This window comes from Varanus komodoensis, unplaced genomic scaffold (assembly GCF_004798865.1).
Source record: "Varanus komodoensis strain SLA01 unplaced genomic scaffold, ASM479886v1 scaffold12, whole genome shotgun sequence".
Lineage (NCBI taxonomy): Eukaryota > Metazoa > Chordata > Lepidosauria > Squamata > Varanidae > Varanus > Varanus komodoensis.
The window spans coordinates 3,758,619-3,765,298 of NW_025335349.1; positions in this window are offsets into that span (position 1 = coordinate 3,758,619).

The following is a 6,680-nucleotide window of genomic DNA, read 5'->3' on the forward strand; positions in this document are numbered from 1 at the left end:
AAACACTAATGAGAAACCATCCAAATTTGTCCAGTCTAAGCCTTCATAGCAGATGGAATGATCAAAGAGCAGCTTTCTTCCGTTTTGCAGCTTGGGGGCGGGTGGTGGTGGTGGTGGTGGTGGTGGTGTGTGTGTGTGTGTGTGTGTGTGTGGCTGATTATCAGTCCAGGGGAGGGCAGAAATTGACCTTCAGACAGCCTGAAGTTGCTCACCCCTGCTGTGGACTGATGGGAATCTCAGCAACAAAAAAGGTAAGGAATGGAAATTGGGAAGTTTGGGTGCAAATAATTTGATGTAATCAGCTAAGTAGCATACATTTTGAGAAGACTTTCTTGCTGTAAATCTAGGAAAAAGAAGGAAAGGAAAGGAAAGCCCAAGGAGGATTCCCATCTCCACCCCCATGATTTTATAGGGCTTCAAACAAGGAAGGTATTAGCACAGACAGATTACAATACCATTGGATCTGCTCTACTCAGGAAGACCAAGACAAGCATCAGGTGATTAGGTGAGAATGAAAAATGCTCAGAGAGAAATTTAATTTGAATTCTTTGCCTCTTGCCTCTGCAAGAAGAGACACACTTTTAATATCAAAGCAAGAGGGAGACCAACAGAAGTCTATTAACGTCTCGGTGCATCAAGGACAGCAGTGGAAAGCCTGGAGGGTGATGCGAGATATTCTTCTAAAACAATTGCTGTTGTGTGGTGCCATCAAGTCATCTCTGACTTATTGTGACCTGATGAATGAATGCCCTCCAAAATACACTGTCCTTCACAGCCTTGCTCAGCTATTGTAAATTCCAGGCCTATGGCTTCCTTATGGAGTCAGTCCATCTCATATTTGGCCATCTTTTTCTTCTTCTGCCTTCAACTTTCTGCAGAATCTTTGTAGCCAGTCGTATACATTAATACTAAGTGGGTGATCACTTCTCCATTCTAAGTGGGTGATCACTGCTATAAGATCAGGTCTTCCCCAACAAATGTTCTGGATTTCAACCCCCTTTGGCTCCATCTAGCATGACCAATGATCGGGGATGCCTGGGGTTGAGGTCCAAAACATCAGCTGGGAAACGGCTTAGAAAAGGCTGGTGCAGAGAGAAGACATGAAATTGTGCAATTATTTCTGAGAAATACTGAGACTTTCTAAGGGCATTGGGGTTGGGGTGCAAGGGGATGACTGGCTCCATGGGTAGAAGGTATCTTCTGTCCTTAGGGATGCCTCTGGAGACAGTGCTACAACATGGTGGTGCACCAATATGCCCAGAAACAGCTAAGTTGCTCATTTAAATACTTTCACATAGGTCAACTAGGTCTCTCAGAAGCTTAATGGTGGGCAAGCTCACAGGTGCAAGAACTTCAGAATACTAAGAAGGTTAAAAGGAGTCCTTCCTGCAATCTTCTCTTCCCTGCAGCTCTTAGTGTCCCCTCTTGTCTTCTCATCAAGGGGAGAAGATACACCTTTTAACGGGCATATTCTTTATCTGAACCTCAGTTTTTTCTCTCTGTTTTCTCCTGCTTTGCTACACTAGCATCTGCAGCAAGATTTTTCTTTACCCATTGAATAAACTCAGTTGATAAAGTTGTTGACCCTACTATGCTATTGATTTAATCTTTGAAAGATTTATTATAGGTTAATGGCTAATTCTAAAGGCTTAGAATTTGTATTTTGGGGTCATTAACAGATTTACTGCCAGGAATTATTTAAACTGTATTATATTAAATCATATTAAATGGCTGCTGTATAGAGGGGTGAAATTTGAATTGCTAGGCCATGGAGGTAAATATTTTGCCCAGACTTTGAACTGCATAGCACCACATAGTTCAGCACTTAGTAGCAAGAAAAAATGTGAATTTTGCAAGAAACGAGGAAGGAAAGTATAGACATTGGTGGCATTCAACAGTTAGGTTCATGTAGGCTGACAATTTTTAAAACTTTGATGGAAGTTTAATGTCAAATATTGGCCCCGAAGTCATTCTAAGGCTAGAATTGTCCTTTAATCTGAACTTTTTTTTAATCAGTTCAAGCAGCTTTTGATGTATGATTTCAAACTTTTATGTCTAGCATCATGACATGAGGCATTAAAAACAAGACACCTCTGCTACATTAAGATGATGCAAATCTTTCCATTTGGTGTGTAACTATAATGATAGTGTAACACACTATTAGGTACATTTTCTGGTTTTGTCATTTTTCATGCAAGTTTGCGTGAATTCTGCAAAGGGTGATACCCAGAGAAAGAGCAGCACTTCTAAGTTGGCCTGAGCTATAGAATCATAGAATAGCAGAGTTGGAAGGGGCCAAGAAGGCCATTGGGTCCAAGCTCTGTTCCACTGAAAGACAGCAGTGGCTGAACTCTGATCGGACTGTGGTTGGACTTAGGTCGATTTTACCCTAAGTCTACCAAAGCAATGATGATATGCTGTGCATTGTGAACACAGGGCAAGCAGACTTGTATGTATTTGTTACAGAGGATTTAACACAGAAGATTTACGCCTCTTCCTACAGAGAACTTACTTCCATTATGTTGTTCAAAGTGAGTCCTTGTTGGTATTGTTATCAAGTCAGGACAATTAAGGGCCGATGAGGATAATTATACTCCCCAAACCCTTTCTTTATTGTGGGCATGATGAACAATAGTTCAGTCATATCTCTGTTTATTTTCTCAAAGAAAGCAATGGATGTCAGATACTATAACTGAAAAATGTCTATAATGGAAAAGATATTTCTGCTAAGCCCCACATTTGATGTTCCTCACAAATTACTCAGTGTTGCTTTGGATGTGTGGCAATGCAGACGATTTAACGTTCTTTCTTTCTACTTGGAAAATTAATTAAAATGGTGGTGGTGGTGGTGACGACAATGATGATGATGATAGAACTAAACTTGTTCACCTCACAGGACTGTCTTTCTATGCCTCATATGTTGGTGCTGCTTTGCAGAAATGGCATCTCCCTGCTGGCTCATGAGCCCAGTGGTAACATCCAACTTGCCATGACTGTGTGGGGGAAGTCAAGTGTTTAACTGCATTGAGTGAGCTGTGAACGACATCTCTGGACCACTATTTCAAGCAGAGGCTATTGAGAAAACTGAATTGCAACCTGATAGAAAGACTCTGTAGGAAGATGCATGACTTTGAAAGACATAATGAACACGTTGGTGTAGCATGCAAATACAGGGCTGCCTCTCGGGGCCCAAGAAACAAATTCCCTGCATAAATCTTGTTCTCCAGCCCACAGCTACTCCAGTGAGCATGCAGGCTTGCTCCTCTCGCTCCTGATCAGCTTTCATAGCTCAGTTGTCTGACCACCAGTACATAACCATTGAACTCTGGCATGCCGACAATCTCCCAGAGGGACACTGCTCTTCAAAGCCCTTGGAAACAATTACACTCCGTTATTCTCCGCATATGATAATGTTACACTTCAGCCTTCAGGACATGACCTTGACTGCATCGCTGACATTTTCAAAATAATGTCTAAAGCAGTGGGAAATTTATGGGTGATTCAGATAAGATTCTTTTCCCTCTGAAGCCTGAAGATCTGTGACATCTGTGTTATGTTAGCCTAAGAATTTACAGATCTAACTTCATGCCTGAGTGTTGCCACTTACTACTGCATTAAGATAGCTAGGTAGCTTTTCCTGTGATATCCACAGCAGGAGCAGTGGAATGAAGAACAGGTTTTATTTCCCTGCATACTGGTAGTTAAAGGTAAAGTTTTCCCCATGACATTAAAGTCCAGTCATGCCTGACTCCAGGGGGTGGTGCTCATCTCCGTTTCCTAGCCGAGGGAGCCAGCATTTGTCCGCAGACAGTCTCCATGGTCATGTGGCCGGCATGACTAAACACCGAAGTGCACGAATGCTGTTATCTGCCCACCGAAGTGGTACCTTTTTATCTACTTGCATTTGCATGCTTTCGAACTGCAAGGTTGGCAGGAGCTGGGACGAAGCACGGGAGCTCACTCCGTGTGCAGATTCGAACTGTCAACCTTTTGATCAAGCAGTCCAGCAGCTCAGCAGTTTAACCCACTGCACCACCACATCCCTATACTGGTAGCTACTTGAGCATATAATCGGAAGCAGAGTTGGCATCATTCAAAGACCTATCAGAGGCCTAATCTGGCCAGACTGGGTGATGCAGTGGCTAGTGTTTTAGACTGGAATTCTGGAGATCTGAGTTTTAGTCCCCACATAAACATGAAGCTCATTGGGTGCCGTTGGGCCACCCAGGGACTCTCAGCCTAATCTACCCCACAAGGTTGTTGTGAGGATAAAATGGAGTGCAGGAGGATCATGTAAGTTGTCTTAGGTGACTTGCAGAAGGGACAAAAGTAGGGTATGAATGTTGTAGTGGTGATGATGATGATGAAAGGTGGATCAGTGGCCTAAGAATCAGAATACATCAGTCAATGAACAATGACTCTTCCCTGGTCCTGCTAATCTGGCTAATAAATGAAGCACTTGGCTAGCTGAATTATTAAGGGTGCAATCTCGTGCATCTTTAGACAGAAGAAAGTACTGCATAGCTGACTGGGCATGCTGGGAGCTGAAGACCTTTTTTTCCTGTCTAAAAATGCGGAGGCTGTAATTATTAAATTTTAATGGGTTCAGCCTGTGGATTTGATGTTCCTTACCTAATACAAGTAAGCTAGCACTTCACCTTACATTTTATACTATAGCAATTATTTTGCATGCTGACTTTTTCATTTTTCACCCACTCCATCTATTTTATTATATAGCATGCGGCATGGCCATAGATCAGGTACAAGTTATACATTGAGACACGTAGCACAGGCCAAGCCATGCTCATTTGGAAGCAAGTTCTCCTGTGCCCAGTGCGGCTTCTTCCTGAGGAGAGGCACTTCCATGGGTGTATTCACAAGACAGCATGCATGGATTTGTGCCCTTATTTGACATTTTCAGTTAAAATAACTCCCTCATATACTTCCCTGTAATATCGAAAATGTTATTGGTTGCTTATGAGCATATCAGGATAAGATACAGAAAGAATCTGCATTCCTATGGATGCCTCTGGTTGAAATGTATTGGGCAATCCCATAATAAATGGCTAGTTCTAAGCACTGGCTTTAGGCCTGCCTCTGCCTTTACTCTCCTTCCACTTGCCTGAGTTGTTGTCTCTTCCAGCACTACTCCCATATTCCTCCCCATTAGCTTTTGCTGCTAGAACCCCACAAATATGTGCAAACTCATGCAAGCTAAGTAGCAGCAATAACAGCCACCTACTCTTTCAGCAAATCTCTTGGATCGTATCATTCTAGTCCATAGATTGGTTGCTGTGGTTGTTTTGGTTTACTTCTTGCATCTTGTTCTGGCAATAAAAGTCCTTTTTCCTGCTTGAATAAGAGCATTTTCCAGAGGGATAACCAAACCATTTGACCAGTGTGACTTCACAAAGATTTGTTTTAAATTCATGTACTACAATTAAGAAATGGGACATGATTACTATGATGATCCTAGCAAAGACCTATAAACAAGGTGATCATTATAATCTAGTGTACTTTTTTCTGGAACACACACTGATGAAGATAATTACAATAATGATAATAATTGTGCAGTAGTGTGGAGCCCTTTTCACTTCCACATAACGTGTAAGATAAGGGGATAACATATGTAAAATGCATCTTAATAATTTAGGGACGCGAAGAAGGTAGCACTCCATACAGCTTCACTAGAGGTTCTCAGGCATTGCTGTAGCAAACGAAACAGGGGAGCCAGTTCAGCAGAAACACAGTCAGTTAACAAAGGCTGGTGAACCCAAGCACATCTCCTCTACATTTCCCTACCCAAGATCCTGACCTGTTCCACTTCTTCTGTCTCTGTATGTTCATACATGGATGTCTCATAAGCCAAAATGCCCCAGATTTTCCCCTCCCAATATAGGTAAATGACAGCCTTGCAGCCCTACAAGAGGATAAGCACATATGGAGAGCCAGTGTGGTACAATGTTGGCAGTACACAGACAGAAAGAGCTGCCTCCAAGGCCCCACTCAGGTCCAAAGCTCACTGATGGACTTTGGGCCATTCATTGGCTCTCAGCCAAGCCAACCTTGCCGAAAGGTATGAAGATAAAATTGGTGGCGAGGAGGATCAGCCACACCAGCTTTGGCTCCTTGGAGGAAAAGGGGAGATATGAATGTAAGAAATACATACATACATACATACATACATACATACATAGCCTATCTTTTTGTCACATTCTCATATTGATCTAAAACAGACCTTGGCGTGAGGCTATGAAGATAAAGGGACAGGCCTGTGCAGAAGAGAGAAGCTGTTTCTGGTCTCAGCATTTCCCACTTAGTTATAGGGAACAAACTGGCTGGGCTGTAATCAAGGGCTGTTGGCAGGGCAGCCTCCGGTATGTGGCTAGATGGAGCAGGCCAGATGCTCAGTGTTGGGTCTGAAAGGACAATTCCTTTTCTCCTCCCTTCTTTCCACTCACAGAAATGATGGCGAGACCATTTTCTTTTGCGAGGGGAATGCAGTCACCTTGCAGCGGGCCTCCCCCTTTCAGCTCCGTGGCACTGGCTGAACAAGCCATGATGGAAGGCTGCCTTGTGGGAACCACCACAGTTCCCCCTCTGTGGCACCAGCCATTCTGGACAGCTGACAGCAAAACACAAACTGGCATTCTATTTGCTACTGTACTTACATTCCTTCG